The 17170-nt window shown below is 38.7% G+C and overlaps 1 pseudogene; it reads left to right on the forward strand.

Annotated features, from left to right (window-relative positions):
- The window catches only part of LOC111890293 (bifunctional aspartokinase/homoserine dehydrogenase, chloroplastic-like), a 65278-nt pseudogene that overhangs the window by 2236 nt on the left and 45872 nt on the right, over positions 1–17170 (forward strand).

Genomic DNA, 17170 nt, shown 5'->3' on the forward strand with positions numbered 1-17170 from the left:
CACTAAAAAAATTTAGAGCCTGTTTTTGGATACATTTAAATTAGTTTGTGTGGCCATTATATAGATAATCTAAACTTTAACCACAGTTAATTATACCAAATGTGACAAATACTAGTCACAATCGAACACTAAGGCCATATGTCTCAATCAACCACAGGTATCGATTAAGATTGTCATACTTTTTTATGAGAGACAGTAGATAAACGTATTGTGACATGAGTCAGTTGTATGTGTGTCTACAACCCAGTTCCTTTTTAGCCACATAACAGACAAAGTAGCTAAAAGGTGATACATATGGTCACACTAAATATTTTTATGTCGAAAGGGCGGTTTTGTAGTAGGTGTACTTATTAAACGCAATAAAACAAATTATTATTGGTTGTTTATGGTCATGTACCTTATATTATGTGTGTCAAAATATGATGAATTGACTTTGAGAAGAAACAAATATTGTGAGTGTAGGTAGCATTTAGTTATAATTACAGTTATTATATGTGTCTATATGTAAATATAGTTATAAAAGAACAATCATGTGTAACAACTCAAATTTTTCAAACAATTTTTTTTCATTTTTAAAACATAATTATTTCCATTAAAAACAAGACATAATCAGTTCAATTATTCGGTCAATACAATTATTCAAACTCCCAAGATCATAAAACAATCTTCAGTGTGTATCGATCATGCCGGCGCCTTCCCACGGTCCTCACTAGTACCTGAAATACATGCACAACAACTGTAAGCATAAATGCTTAGTGAGTTCCCCAATATACAACTTACGCACATACGCCTTTCCAGGCCCGACCTTCTGGTCCATGTGTCTCAGGGGACTTCTGTCCCTGCTGGGTAAACCTTCCGGCCTTACCCACGCCGACCTTCCGGTCCATCACACATCATATCGCCTTCCGGCCCATAATATAATCGCCTTCCGGCCCATAACATACATAGCACATATAACATATAACATACCACATATAGCATACATATCACATATCATAACCGACCTTCCGGTCACACAGTCAAACCCTTCCAGGTACAGTATAGTGAGAAGACTCACCTCGTAAATGCTGAAAACTAGCAACTCCTGAAATCACTCGTGCACAAACCAACGAGCTACAACCCTCCTATAACATTACATAACTCATTAGCACTCATATCATCTAAGTGTGACTATCCCTAAGAAGTCAGACTTAGGTCAACTCTGGTCAGCGGTCAACGGTCAACTCGACTGGACTCGGCGAGTACCATGGCGACTCGGCGAGTCTAGTCGTCCTCACCAATTCCTGAATATTCCCTTTCTACTCGTCGAGTATCCCTCTTGACTCGACGAGGTCCTCGTGGAAGAATCGCGGGGCCACCCCGACTCCACTCGCCGAGTCTGATGAACAACTCGGCGAGTCCCAGTAAATCTTCAAGCTACTCGCCGAGTCTGAAGAACAACTCGGCGAGTCCATGCCATGCAGACGAGTAACTGCTTCCTAAGATAAGTCTCGTCCCGAAGTACACATGCATGGGACCTTCTGGACCTCTAAAGGTCCTAATACAAGATTATAGTCGTGGGGTAACAAGGCATTACTTCATCAATTCACTAAATGGGTTCTATAAACCCTAATTTCATGAATACATCAATATAGCAGAGCATACACGAATTCTTACCTGGATGATGTATTCTCTGTATTCCCAATCCTCAGAATGTGACCCCCCTGCTGCTCTTTTAGCCAATCCTTCCTCCTCCTTGCACACCCACTCTTCTATAACCAACAATGGCCTAAGATCCTTGCTCCTGCTGCACTAATCGATTTAGGGTTCTTCTCAGAAGGTTAAAACGAACAATGACGGCCAATGGACCCCTTTTATACGTCCCAAACCTGAAGGGTTAGGGTTTCCGCTAAACAGCGTCGACTCGCCGAGTCTATATCTGGACTCGTCGAGTCCAGTCGCGGACCCGCGACCAAGTCTGCGATCCTACTCGGCGAGTCTAGGCTCCAACTCGCCGAGTCCCCTCTTAAATCACCCCAAAAACATAATTTTAATAATACCTGAGATTCCGGGCTGTTACAACTCTCCCCCACTTGGATTAGACTTCGCCCTCGAAGTCTCACTCTGCAAATAGTTCCGGATGCTGCTCCCGCATTTCGCGCTCCGGTTCCCAAGTCATTTCTGATCCCTTACGGTGTTGCCATTGAACCAACACCAGAGGTACCTCCTTGTTCCTCAGAACCTTGATCTTCCGATCCCTGATAGCCACTGGTCTCTCCGCGTAATTCAGACTCGCATCCACCTGAATATCCTCTAATGGAACCACTGCCGACTCATCGGCTATGCACTTCCTCAACTGCGACACATGAAAAGTGTCATGGATCTGACCCAACTCCGCTGGCAACTCCAACCGGTAGGCTACCCGACCTATCCTTGCAATCACACGAAATGGCCCAATATACCGGGGCCCCAACTTGCCTCTTTTCCTGAACCGAATCACTCCTTTCCAAGGAGAGACCTTCAGGAGAACGAAGTCGCCGACTTGAAATTCAAGCTCGGATCGGCGCCTGTCTGCATAACTCTTCTGTCGGCTCTGGGCAGTCAATAATCTTTGTCTCACTTGTTGAATCTGCTCTGTCGTCTGGAGTATGATCTCCGTGCTGCCCATCACTCTCTGTCCCACCTCTCCCCAGCAAATGGGAGTCCGACACTTCCTACCATACAACAGCTCGAAAGGCGGCATCCCAATGCTCGAATGATGGCTGTTGTTGTAGGAAAACTCTGCCAATGGTAAATACGCATCCCAACCACCTCCGAAGTCTAACACACACGCTCGGAGCATGTCCTCCAGTGTCTGAATTGTCCGCTCGCTCTGACCGTCTGTCTGGGGATGGTATGCGGTACTAAAATGCAATTTAGTACCCAGCTCCTCATGGAATTTCTTCCAGAATCTGGAAGTAAAGCGCACATCACGGTCTGACACAATCGAGATCGGCACCCCGTGCCGAGATACCACCTCCCTCACGTATATTTCCGCCAATTTCTCCGCCGAAGAACTCTCACTGATGGCAAGGAAGTGTGCACTCTTTGTCAACCTATCCACGATCACCCAAATTGCATCAACTCCCCTAGCAGTCCTTGGCAATTTGGTGATAAAATCCATAGTAATCTGTTCCCACTTCCACTCGGGGATCTCCAATGGCTGTAACTTGCCATGCGGTCTCTGATGCTCAGCCTTAACCCTACGGCAGGTCAAGCACCTCTCAACGAACCATGCCACGTCCCTCTTCATACAGGGCCACCAATATTCCTTCTTTAAATCCAAATACATCTTTGTAGCACCAGGATGGATCGAGAATTTCGATCTATGAGCCTCTTCCATCAAAGTAGTACGCGTACCGCCCACGAATGGTACCCAAATCCGACCCTGAAACGTCATAAGGTCTCGACTATCCTTGACAAACTCTGAGATTAACCCCACAACCCGCTCTTTCTTCTGCATTTCTGGTCGCACAGCCTCTGCCTGGGCCCCACGAATAGCGTTCAATACTGGAGTCATCACAGTCAGTCTCAAGCATACGTCTCGCAATGGAGTGCTCTCCGCCCTGCGACTCAATGCATCGGCTACCACATTAGCCTTGCCTGGGTGGTACAGGATCTCACAATCATAATCCTTGACCACATCCAACCACCTCCTCTGACGCATATTTAGGTTGGGTTGATCCATCAAATACTTCAAGCTTTTATGGTCCGTGTATATCGTACATCGAACCCCATACAAGTAGTGACGCCAAATCTTGAGAGCGAACACTACTGCCCCCAACTCTAAATCATGCGTGGGATATCTCGCCTCATGAGGCTTCAGTTGCCTCGACGCATAAGCTATCACATGACCCCTCTGCATTAACACTGCGCCCAATCCCGAAATCGATGCGTCGCAATATACCACGAAATCTTCCATCCCTTCTGGAAGAGCTAATACCGGGGCTTCGCACAATCTTTGGCGAAGTGTCTCAAAGGAGGTCTGCTGTTCGGGCCCCCATGAGAACGTAACACCCTTCCGGGTCAATCTGGTGAGTGGTACTGCGATCTTGGAGAAATCCTTGATAAATCTCCGATAATACCCTGCCAACCCAAGGAAACTTCTGATCTCAGAGGGTGACTTCGGCACCTCCCAACTCATCACCGCCTCAACCTTGGCCGGATCGACCAATATCCCTCTCTGATTGACCACATGTCCTAGAAACTGGACTTCCCGCAACCAGAAGTCACATTTGGAGAACTTTGCATAAAGTTTCTCCGACCTCAATACCTCAAGGACCTCCCTCAAATGCTCCTCATGCTGCTCTCTCGATCTCGAATACAGCAGAATGTCGTCGATAAATACGATCACCGACCGATCCAACATCGGCCTGCATACCCTGTTCATGAGATCCATGAACACCGCCGGGGCATTGGTGAGTCCAAAAGGCATCACCACAAACTCATAATGTCCATATCACGTCCTAAACGCTGTCTTCTGGACGTCTTCATCCCGTACTCTCACCTGATGGTATCCTGACCTCAGATCGATCTTGGAAAACCAAGATGCTCCCTGCAACTGATCGAATAAATCATCGATCCTCGGCAACGGGTAACGGTTCTTGACCGTTAGCTTGTGCAACTCCCGGTAATCAATGCACATCCGGTGTGAACCATCCTTCTTTTTGACGAACAGAATAGGTGCTTCCCATGGCGAGCTGCTCGGCCGAATGAATCCCTTTCCCAGCAACTCCTGGAGTTGCGAGGACAACTCTTGCATCTCTGGAGGTGCAAGACGATAGGGCACTTTGGCAATAGGCGCTGCCCCCGGAACCAGATCGATACTAAACTCTACTTGCCTCACAGGCGGTACTCCCGGCAACTCCTCGGGAAAGACACCTGAAAACTCGCGCACCACCGGAACTTCCTCAACTGACTTCGGTTTCTCAGAAACCTCCCGCGTATCCATCACATACGCCACGAAACCCTTACAGCCCTGCCATAGACACTGCCTCGCCCTAGCGGCCGAACAAAAAGCTGACCCCGAACGGGTACCCTCGCCGTATACCGAAAGAACTCCCCCTCTAGGGTCTCGTATAGTCACCAACTGACGCTCACAGTCGATGACAGCGCCGAACCGGCTCAGCCAGTCCATGCCCACGATGACACAGACATCCCCCATCGCGATAGGAATCAGATCAATCGGGAATCCAACCCCGAAAATCTCTAGTACACATCCCCGAAGAACCTCCGTAGCACAAATCACCTTCTCGTCAGCTATAGAGACTCTCAAAGGTCGACTCAACGACTCACGACTAACGCCAATATGCTGACTAAAGGCCAAGGACACAAAGGACCTACTCGCACCCGAGTCAAATAACACTAAGGCAGGCACAGAGTTCACCAGGAAAGTACCTACGCGCATAATAACATAAGCATAACATATCGACATTAAAATAATTACATGAGTTACAACATACCTGCCACAACATCGGGCGCAGCGCGGACCTCTTCCGCTGTCAGCTGAAAGGCTCTTCCCCGAGCCCTCGGGGCCTCGGCCTTCACTGGTCGAGTCGCAGGAACTCCGGCAGCAGGTGCAGATCCCTGAAGAAGCTGAGGGCACTCGGCCTTCCTATGGCCAGTCTGGTTGCAATGAAAGCAAACCGAAAATCCCTTGGGGCACTCCCTAGCAATGTGCCCCTCCTTGCCACACTTGTAGCAAGCACCAGATCGACATACTCCATCATGACTCTTGCCGCACTTCCCGCAAGTGCGACCCTTCGAACCTCCTGTCCTCGAATCAGCGGACTTGGTCCGCTTGGCTGCCGGCTGAAACTGAGCCGGTCGCCGATCCACCCGCTGAGACTCGGCCTCCTCCCTAGCCTGGGTCTCCAACTCGATCTCGCGCTTCCTGGCATTCGCCTGAAGCTCAGCAAAAGTATGGTAAGTGGAGTTTGACACAAACTCCCGAATATCCCTCCTCAAGACACCCAAGTATCGGCTCATCCGAGCCTCCTCGTGGATCATCTGACGAATATCCTCGTCACTCACACCGCTCGTACTTGCCCCGTGCCGCGGTCTAACCATGATATCTCTGAAATACAACATAAAACTATCAGAGATTCTACCGAGTATAATCGTACTCGACACGCAACCCTCCTCAGTCCCAGTTATCCAGGGATTCTTACTTGGGCCTCCCACTGACCCGGTGTCCTCGGTAGTACGGGCCCAATACTACCGACCACACCGCATCAATGTTCATCCCAAGTCCTCCTCCCCAAACTCCAGATAGTGAGTACTCTACTTCTGATACGCTCTATCTACCCGCATACTAGCAAAGCATCTCATATAAGCAACTTCCCTAGACTAAGGCATCACAAATCAGGCCACTCTAGTCCTATCATGAATACCTAGTCTTCTAGCATGCATAACAATTCATATCATATAATATTATAAGGTATTTTGGGGATCTTTACCGTTCGGGCGCTGGCTGATCGTACACACTGCTTCTTTCTTGCTTACCACAAAACCATTTACAAAAGTTTATGCCTTTATTTGAAAAGTTTCTTCAAATCCTCGGTTTGAGTTCAGTTACCCCCGAAGGTGCACTCGAATCCCTCAAACCAAGGCTCTGATACCAATTGTAACAACTCAAAATTTTCAAACAATTTTTTTTCATTTTTAAAACATAATTATTTCCATTAAAAACAAGACATAATCAGTTCAATTATTCGGTAAATACAATTATTCAAACTCCCAAGATCATAAAACAATCTTCAGTGTGTATCGATCATGCCGGCGCCTTCCCACGGTCCTCACTAGTACCTGAAATACATGCACAACAACTGTAAGCATAAATGCTTAGTGAGTTCCCCAATATACAACTTACGCACATACGCCTTTCCAGGCCCGACCTTCCGGTCCATGTGTCTCAGGGGACTTCCGTCCCTGCTGGGTAAACCTTCCGGCCTTACCCACGCCGACCTTCCGGTCCATCACACATCATATCGCCTTCCGGCCCATAATATAATCGCCTTCCGGCCCATAACATACATAGCACATATAACATATAACATACCACATATAGCATACATATCACATATCATAACCGACCTTCCGGTCACACAGTCAAACCCTTCCGGGTACAGTATAGTGAGAAGACTCACCTCGTAAATGCTGAAAACTAGCAACTCCTGAAATCACTCGTGCACAAACCAACGAGCTACAACCCTCCTATAACATTACATAACTCATTAGCACTCATATCATCTAAGTGTGACTATCCCTAAGAAGTCAGACTTAGGTCAACTCTGGTCAGCGGTCAACGGTCAACTCGACTGGACTCGGCGAGTACCATGGCGACTCGGCGAGTCTAGTCGTCCTCACCAATTCCTGAATATTCCCTTTCTACTCGTCGATTATCCCTCTTGACTCGACGAGGTCCTCGTGGAAGAATCGCGGGGCCACCCCGACTCCACTCGCCGAGTCTGATGAACAACTCGGCGAGTCCCAGTAAATCTTCAAGCTACTCGCCGAGTCTGAAGAACAACTCGGCGAGTCCATGCCATGCAGACGAGTAACTGCTTCCTGAGATAAGTCTCGTCCCGAAGTACACATGCATGGGACCTTCTGGACCTCTAAAGGTCCTAATACAAGATTATAGTCGTGGGGTAACAAGGCATTACTTCATCAATTCACTAAATGGGTTCTATAAACCCTAATTTCATGAATACATCAATATAGCAGAGCATACACGAATTCTTACCTGGATGATGTATTCTCTGTATTCCCAATCCTCAGAATGTGACCCCCCTGCTGCTCTTTTAGCCAATCCTTCCTCCTCCTTGCACACCCACTCTTCTATAACCAACAATGGCCTAAGATCCTTGCTCCTGCTGCACTAATCGATTTAGGGTTCTTCTCAGAAGGTTAAAACGAACAATGACGGCCAATGGACCCCTTTTATACGTCCCAAACCTGAACGGTTAGGGTTTCCGCTAAACAGCGTCGACTCGCCGAGTCTATATCTGGACTCGTCGAGTCCAGTCGCGGACCCGCGACCAAGTCTGCGATCCTACTCGGCGAGTCTAGGCTCCAACTCGCCGAGTCCCCTCTTAAATCACCCCAAAAACATAATTTTAATAATACCTGAGATTCCGGGCTGTTACATCATGTCTAATCAGTAACATAATAAATGTGATTACGGTTTAAATTTTTACATGCCCCTGAAAGTAAACAAGCTCTGTACTAAAAGAAGAAATGTATGACTATCAGTATTTCATTGTCAGAGTTTAATTCTTATACCTGTCAAAAAATGAAGAATTTGTACGATAAAAGAAAATAAAATATGACCATAAGTACTTTTTTGTCACTGATACTCAATGTTTAATAGTTAAACTCCATGCACCTTTCTAAAATAGTCAAAATAAATATAAAGATGGGAAATAAATTACAAAGAGATAAATTACAAAGAACTGAGAAAAAATATAAATTTATATAATTTGAATAGGAAATAAATTTTATCAAATAAAAATGCCAACAAAAACTGAGAATAATACAATTACAAGGAAATAAATATAATGTACAATCTTATAAATAGATCTCACAACCATTTTGTTAAAAAAAACAGTTCATTAATAAGAGTATTATTGTCATTTTATGCCAAAACACCAATCAGATAGAGAATTTCCAATTCAAAACAAACATCAACCAATTCACAATATTTCCTAAGGAGAACCAGTAGCTACTAGTCTGCAGTTCCAAGCAAATTTCCAAGAAACCTTTTTTCTCATTTAGGCAACTAAGTTTGGTGTTTCAAGCATCAGACAACAAAATGCAAATTATGACTTTTAATGCATGAACTTTGAGAGCCTGAAGGCAATGGAAAGAAATTGTTAGGGCTGTGAAGACCTGTATAAGCCCAACGGAAAATCAATAATTTAACACAAAAATTGATAAATGAGAAAAAACTTGAAATACAAAGTTGTAAATAAGCAAGGTACTGTTTTTATTTCCTGTTTTACTAGCTAATCATATCGAGAAAATGACCGCAATGGTCATTTTGACGAACAGGTCAAACAACATCCTAAGTAGTCAAAATGACAAAACCAGTCCCAATGGAAAACTTTGGACCTAAATTCTGAAGTACTAAATGACCAAAATCCTGATTTTTTTATTAACCTGTATAAAATGAGCAAATTGTCCATTTTGTTAATCACAACTTACGACTGGTGATGATGATCTTAAATACAATGAAGTAACATTTGACGTGGTTTTATGAACTTTTTTGGAGTCCAGGGTATATAGGATACCTAAATAGTGATCTTTTGTCTTTCAATGAAGTAACATTTCACTGGGTAATATCATCGACCACTTTGTAAGAAACTAATATAATACTATCGTCTACCTATAACGAAATTTTAGATATTTGACAAAACCAAAGCAAAGCAATATTAAGATGAAGTCAAATCAAGGCCGTGCTCACACAAGTAATCACTCAAACGAAAGAATATATATAAAAAATTAAATCGGGGATTAAGAAGGGGTCGGTATGGAAGTGATCAACAAATCAGGTTATATAGGAAACTAAAATTAGGAGGGCATTCATGTATATTTTTGGAAAGTGATGAACTGAAGTTTGATTTTATGAAAATTGGGATTGAGGGAATTGAATTTCAAGAGTAGATTGTAATTAATAAGCGCCCAATATCCCTCTTGTATTTTCGTTTACGACTACAATATACACATCAACGATTTGAAAAAACTTTAGTGGCAGATAGAGTCACCAGCGGTGGAAAGTGCACACGGGAGAGAAAGTCGGCTTGGAGCATGAAGGAGTTAAGTAGATTAAAGCACGATGGAGGGATTTTAGGGGTGGGTGGAATTAAGTTTGTTCAAGGAAAAATTTAAGTCAATTTTTGGATTAAGCGGGAAGCGATGCAAATGGATGTGATTAAATAAGGTAAAACAGATTTGAAAATTAAAAAATAAAATGTCAGTTTATTAATTTTTATTGATTTTATAAATGAGATAAATCACAATATACATTTCGTGGTATATATTATAATTTATTATATGACATAATTTTATGATTTTTAGTAACATTTATTAATATAAATGACTATTTTACTAGTATTTATCATTGTAATGACATAAATGCAAAATGTTCATTCCTTATGTCCAAAGCCATAAACCTAGCACTTTAGGTCAATCTTAGTAAAATAAAATTTTGAAATAATAAAACATAACTAAAATAAATCAATAAATATAATAAAATAGATATTGATAATAAATGTAGTGGTAAAAATCAAATAGAAGTTTATTAATTAGAGTCGAATTTATTAAATCATGTTAGAAGGATTGAAGCTGCTCGTTTATGAAAGTTGAAATTTGATTCTTGTTGACCAAATATGACTTGAATCTTATATAATATGTTGGGTTTCCAACCCCATGTTGGTTTGAGGTCGGGGTTTCAAACCCGGTAAAGCACAATATGTGTGCCTCTTGCAAATATGCCCTATGTGTGTGGGAATTTTCCCTGGAAATCCCATCGGGGGTTGGGTTTGCCCGCTTTGCGGATCTCAAACTCAGGGTCTACTCTGGAATATTGGGTAGAGGCTTCAGTCATATCATTTTCCGTTTCCAAAAAAAAAAAACTAATAATGGACGAATTATGATAATAACCAATAGTAAGGGAAATATTTAAGTGAGCGTTCTCCCATATCAGAGAGAGAGAGAGAGAGAGAGAGAGAGAGAGAGAGAGACTTCAATATGGGGAGAACTCTATGATCAACCATTGAAGCTTGAAATAGGAGTCTGGGTTAATTTTTTAAAGAACCAAGTTAGGGGAGGAGAACTAAAAGTCAAGATCAAGTTTGGAAGGTGAATCTATTCTTATCCTTCTATGAATGGCGATCTAGGGTTTGGTCTTATGGAATATGGCTTGTGACTTATGGCTTACGGCTTATGGTTTGTGGCTTAATACATAAGGGTCATGATTTGTGGTGTATTGCTTTTGACTTATGACTTATGGCTTATGGATTAATGTATATGGCTTAGGGCTTAGGTTTATAGCTTATGGATTTAGGGTTTATGGCCTATAACTTAGAGCTTAGAACATAATTAGGCTTATAACTTATGGTTTATGCTTATTGCTTAGAGCTTAGGTATTAAGGTGTGTGGCTTATGTGTTATTGCATATGGTTTACAAATTATACCTTATGAATTATTACTTGTGGCTCATGGCTTATGTGTTATGGTTATAGCTTAAGGATTATGGAATATGGAATATGGCTAAGGACATAAGGTATACGGTTTGAAACTTATGGGTTCTAACTTGGGATTTAAGGCCTATAGCTTAGAGTTTAGGGATTAAGGCATATGGTTTAAGGCTTATGGATTGTATCTTGTGGTTTATAACTTATGGCTTATAACTTATTGCTAATGGATTATGGCTTATAGGTTTAATTATTGTTTGATAATAAAACATATTATTTAATTTTTATGTAAGACCGTTGAAAACTATATTGACTTGTAATATATATATATATATATATATATATATATATATATATATATATATATATATATATATTGTAAAAATAAATTGGTATGATTCGTGTTGTTCTCTTAAATATTTTAGTTATATTGTGTAATCTTCTAGCATTGCTTTTATAAAATTTCACATTTAAAGAAAACATAATTACAAATAGATAGATATATTAATATATTTATTTAAAATTATATTATTTTATACATTTTTACAAAATCATTTTCCCTCCATGTTTATTTTCCCCAAAATTTGAGCTTCTATAAAATTTCATTTCACCACTTTAAACACTTAAGCATTTAGCACTAATTACCTAAAGCCCAACAGACTCTTATTGTCTCAATCTTAGATTCACGAGCACACCTCTCATCGTATCGCCATTCATTGTCTCGCTCCATGCTTATTGTCGTCGCTATCATCGGCTGTCTACTGTCGCCATCCCCGACCTTCAACTATTGCTATCACAGACTCTAAAGCCTAATGTCTCCTCTTCCCGTCATTCTTCTCATTGACCCTGCTCATCAATATTTAATGTTCACCATCGTCACCATGTTCATTTCCATCTCTAGACGATACCTACTGACAAAGTTGGATACAGTCTATCACTGATTACTGATATGCGTTTGAGGAATGACGAATGAGATGGACTAAGGAAACAAAAAGCATGGCCGCCAACATCTTGAGAAACCAATCGTCGACTGCCGAGATCGAGGAGACTAGAGACGCCGATGTCTCTCTTATCGATTATGTCTGATTGTTAGAACTATCGGGTAACTTCATCATTCTCAACCTATCATTATAATTTCTCTACTTCTCTGTAACTCTTCTAAACCTACTTGTTAATGCCAGCTGATTCTTTACTTTGCATACTAATCTGGGATTTCTCTACTATAAACTTCCTGGTATTGTGATTTCTGAAGAATAAAGTGATAGGATCATCGAAAATCTGAGGAATTTTGGTGTTTTTGAGTTCCAGTTTGGTTTTGGGTAAGTTAGGAGTTCTGAATTTTCATTCTTTGCTTCATAATTTCTGATCTTGTCGATTTCTTAGCTTCATAGTTTCTATAATTCTCTTTTCTTTTCTCATTTTCTGTACTTCTCATTCTATTTTCTGAGTTCTGAGTTCTGAATTCTGATATTGAGTTTGTTTTTTTTATCTAATTTCTGAATAACAGGTAACTAGTAGCCTAAAGTCAGAAGAAGTTGATATTTTTTTTATTTCTGAATAGTAAATAACAGACTACTGGTCATCGAATTCAGGTTGTATCTCTTTTCTGTTTTTTTATCTGATTTCTGGTCCATTTTCTGTCTGTTTTTTTTCTCATTCCAATTTCTAATTTTTGCTTAGTTTATTTGTTTTTCTGTTTCAGGAGTTGGACTCTTCGATTTCTTTTATGTTGTTTTAGGTTTTATTCTGAGTTTTTAGAGGCAATAGAAGGTATAGTTTTCTTTCATTGTCTTATATGCTTTTTTTTTCTTATGCTATCATTGAGCTTGAATCATTTGTGTTGCTGATTTCGTTATAGTTTCTTCTGAGGAACTATATCTGATATGGTAACTATTAATTACAATTACTCTAATTTAATCATTCTTCCTTAAACTAATAATTCAAAACCAACTTATCTATCTTTCTTGAATAGGCGAATGAACTATCAAGACCATCTTTTTCATAGGTTGGTCTATGTTTACAGTTTATAAATTAATCCACTATTTTTTGGGTTTTTGTAAGTGTATGCTAATGGAGCATCATTTGATAGGGTTAGAGAACAAATTACATCATTGTTGTGCATTTTTTTGTTGTGATAAAGATAAAACTAGGTACAAAGATTGTATATTAAAATTGGAGAATTCACAACAATTGAGGAGGCATATAAATTTTTGTTCCATGACCAAAATACCTTGTGCAAGCCGATTCAAAGGTATGTTTATGTAAACTTCTTTGTGCATTACACTTTTTTTTCTTCATAAACTAGCATGCTAAGTTTTTAATGAACTCATTTTTTGTTTCAATGTTGTTGGTATAGGTACCAAATATTATATCACATCAAGACCATCAACTTCAAAACTCAAAGAAAAGGAAACCAACTTACATATCATCTGATACCCTTCTCAAGAAGACATGGAGGAATACCAATAAGATGAATTCCTAGTTATGTCTAGGTTTCAGTTTACGTTGTGTTTGCTTTTTTAACCATAAGTTAAAAACTTGCAATTAGTACAATTTTCTTTTTTTTGGCATTTTAATTAGGAATTTAATGTACGGATTTGGATTTCAGTTATTAGTAATATCAAATTATGAATTTTGATATTGTTTCATATTGTTGGGTTTGGTTACTTAAATTTAAATTATTTTGATGTGTCTACTATGTAGAAAAAGTAACAATAAAAATTGAATTATTGTGGCTTTAATATAAATTTGGCTATGTTTTATAGGTTTTCAATGTCTCTAAAAATTATGCAATGGTTACTTTATATTACTTTTTAACGTGTGTCTAAATAGTTAACAATAGCCATAATATACAAGAATTATGAGTCTATAGTTGTTTTAAAATGATGTTTATTCTAAAAAATTTTGTGACTAAGTTAAACAATAACAACATGAAAAACAATTTATGTGGCAAATAAATACTATAATTGATTGTTGTTGAGAATTAATACTAGCAAATCGTCACTTACATCATTAATTATATGTGTCCATTTACCGAACATGGACATGTTCACCGTAATTATATGTGTCTAAAATATACCCAAAATTCTTAATACGATACCGAATAGTCCTTAATTTTAACAAAATGTGTGTCTTTATAATACTTATGATTGTATTTCACTTAATTGTGTGTCTCTATACGATAGACTATAGTCACAAATATTGATTGTTTTTTCTGACTAATTATTAGCAATTTGCCACTTATGGAATTAATTATATGTGGCCATTTAGCAAACATGGTCGTGCTCACCATAATTACATGTATACAAAAGATACACAATAGTCTTAATAAAATTTAAACAATGTGACAATATAAAAGAAAACAACTACACTAAAACATCATGAATGTCGCAAGTTGGTGATATATAGTCACCACAGTTACTAAATCAATGTGTCTACTGACGGTTTAACGCTACAATATTGGATATTTAAGGAAAAAAATTTCGTACACATTTACCACAATTTTATAATACGGTCATATATTTTCATATCATACAGACACTACATTTTAAAGTGAACATAAGACCCATACGATGGCATCACCTTCCGTCACACTTTCAGTGAAAAAAATAAAATATCACTATACGCATATGGTCACAATTTTTTGGTGTGACTGTAAGTCATTTTTCTTGTAGTGAAAATCTCTATTTTAAAAAAAAAAATATTTCTTCCTCTATCAGGGTAGGGTAGATTGTAATTGGATGGACACAAGGGATGTCCTAATTGTGACACCTACTGGATCTAATCAAGTTGACCCTGATTACACTGAGTCAAAAAAAAGACTTGAGAAGTGGTGTTCACAAAATCCTTCAAAGGCAGTTGTTGCTACTGGTTTTACAGCTAGAAGCCCTTAAAATATCCCCACAACTTAAAAAAGAGATGGAAGTGATTTTTCTGCTGCTATCATGGGTGCTTTATTTAGGGCTCACCAAGTCACCATTTGGACAGATGTTGATGGTGTCTATAGTGAAGAACCTAGAAAAGGTCTATATATTTTTACTTTTTTATTCAGAATAATAAAATCGGTTCAAATGTTTCTCAAGAACAAACAAAATCTTTTGCAGCTAGTGAGGCTGTGATTTTGAATAAATTGTCTAATCAAGAGGCATGGGAAATGGTAAAAGCTTATTCTTCTCTTTTAGTTTTATAATCATACCCTTTTTGGGTCTTCTTAGAAGTTGTTTCTATTTGACCTTATGTGCTTAATGTGTTCAGACACCAATTCTTTACCTATCTGCCCTTCTTTTTTCTCTTCTGGTGACATCATTACTACTTTTTCCATACATGACTTAATGTGAAAAAAAGGACACAACTGCCCCTTAACTTTGTTTATAACTTGGATGATGCAGTCATGTTTTGGGGCAAATGTTTTACATCCAAGAACTATCATTCCAGCGATGCGATTTGACATTCCCATTGTTATAAAAAACATCTTCAACCTATCTGCACATGGAACAAAGATTTCAAGGTCACCTATTAATGAAATTGAAGACCAAAAGAATTTGGTAACATATGTAAAAGGTTTTGCAACCATAGACAATTTGGCCCTTGTCAATGTTGAGGGGTGAGTTTTTCTTGCATTTTGTGTCCACTTCATCATTTTTTGTTTACTATTTATTCATTTATTGATTTTTACATCATAACTGGAATGGCTGGTGTTCCGGGTATAGCCAGTGCCATTTTTGGTGCTGTAAAAGATGTTGGAGCTAAGCTCATCATGATTTCTTAGGTATTTATCTCCCTCTACTAAAACATAACAAAGGTATTTTGGTCTTTTTTTAATGAAAAAGACGAATGAATATAATCCCTTCCTCCCATCCCTAGGAATAGTGAAATTCATTTTTGTGACAGGTGGCAGTGATTCCAAACTGTAGCATTCTTGCAGCAGTTTGTCAGAAAAAGGCAAGTACTCCAGGTGCAACTCTATTCAATGCACTTGTAAAGGTAACACCTTTTTTAATTTAAGTCATACATATAGATTATAATATAACATGATATTTATTCATTAAATGTTGAAATTCAGACTAATATTAATGTGAGAGCTACAGCACAAGGGTGCTCTGAGTACAACATCAATAGTTGTGGGTATTATTGGGCCTGGGCTTATTGGTGCTACTTTACTTAATCAACTTAGAGAACAGGTATATTTTATATTTAATATTTTAATTTTAAGTGCTTAACATTGCTTTTTTTAAGGTTTTTTCATTCTGAAAATAACAATGAAAGAGCTTCTTACTTATAATGAGAGCTTTTTCAACAAACGGCTTTCTTTTAGATTGTAAAATTGAAAGATGTGCCAACTTTTTTATTCTTTTAGTTTAGTGTTAATCTAAAAAAAAACATTATGTTTTGTGTTTTTTTTTTTCCGAACTAAACCTTAAATTTTTTTTTGGCCTCAAAAAAAATATTGTATTTTTTATGTTTTCGGAAAAAGCCCTCAACTTTGTATATTTTTTTTTTACGAAAAAAACCTTTGACCTTTCAAATGGTTCGAAATAAACCCTCAACTTTTTTAGTTTTTCCTGAAAAAACCCTCACATTTTACCATTTTTTGGCAAAAACGACTAAAATGGTCAAATCAAGAAAAATGAAAAAAATACAAAGTTTTTAAAGTAAAAAAAATTTGAGGTTTAATCCAGAAAAACCACAAAATATAAGGTATTTTTTGAAATTAATCATTTAGTTTATTAATTAAAATAGAATAGAAGTTGTTATTTAGTTTTACGTAGTGTCAAATAGATATATTTGATATTAGAAATGTAAAAAATGTATTTTTAAAGTTTACATAAATGTAAAGAAGAGAAAGTTCGAAATTTGGCTACACTTTGAAATATATTAATATTAATAATTAAAATTCTTGTAGCACTCATTTATAATTCTAAATTAATGAATTTAAAACGTTTATGTCATTCTAA

Source organism: Lactuca sativa, chromosome 4 (genome assembly GCF_002870075.4).
Source record: "Lactuca sativa cultivar Salinas chromosome 4, Lsat_Salinas_v11, whole genome shotgun sequence".
NCBI classification, from domain to species: domain Eukaryota; kingdom Viridiplantae; phylum Streptophyta; class Magnoliopsida; order Asterales; family Asteraceae; genus Lactuca; species Lactuca sativa.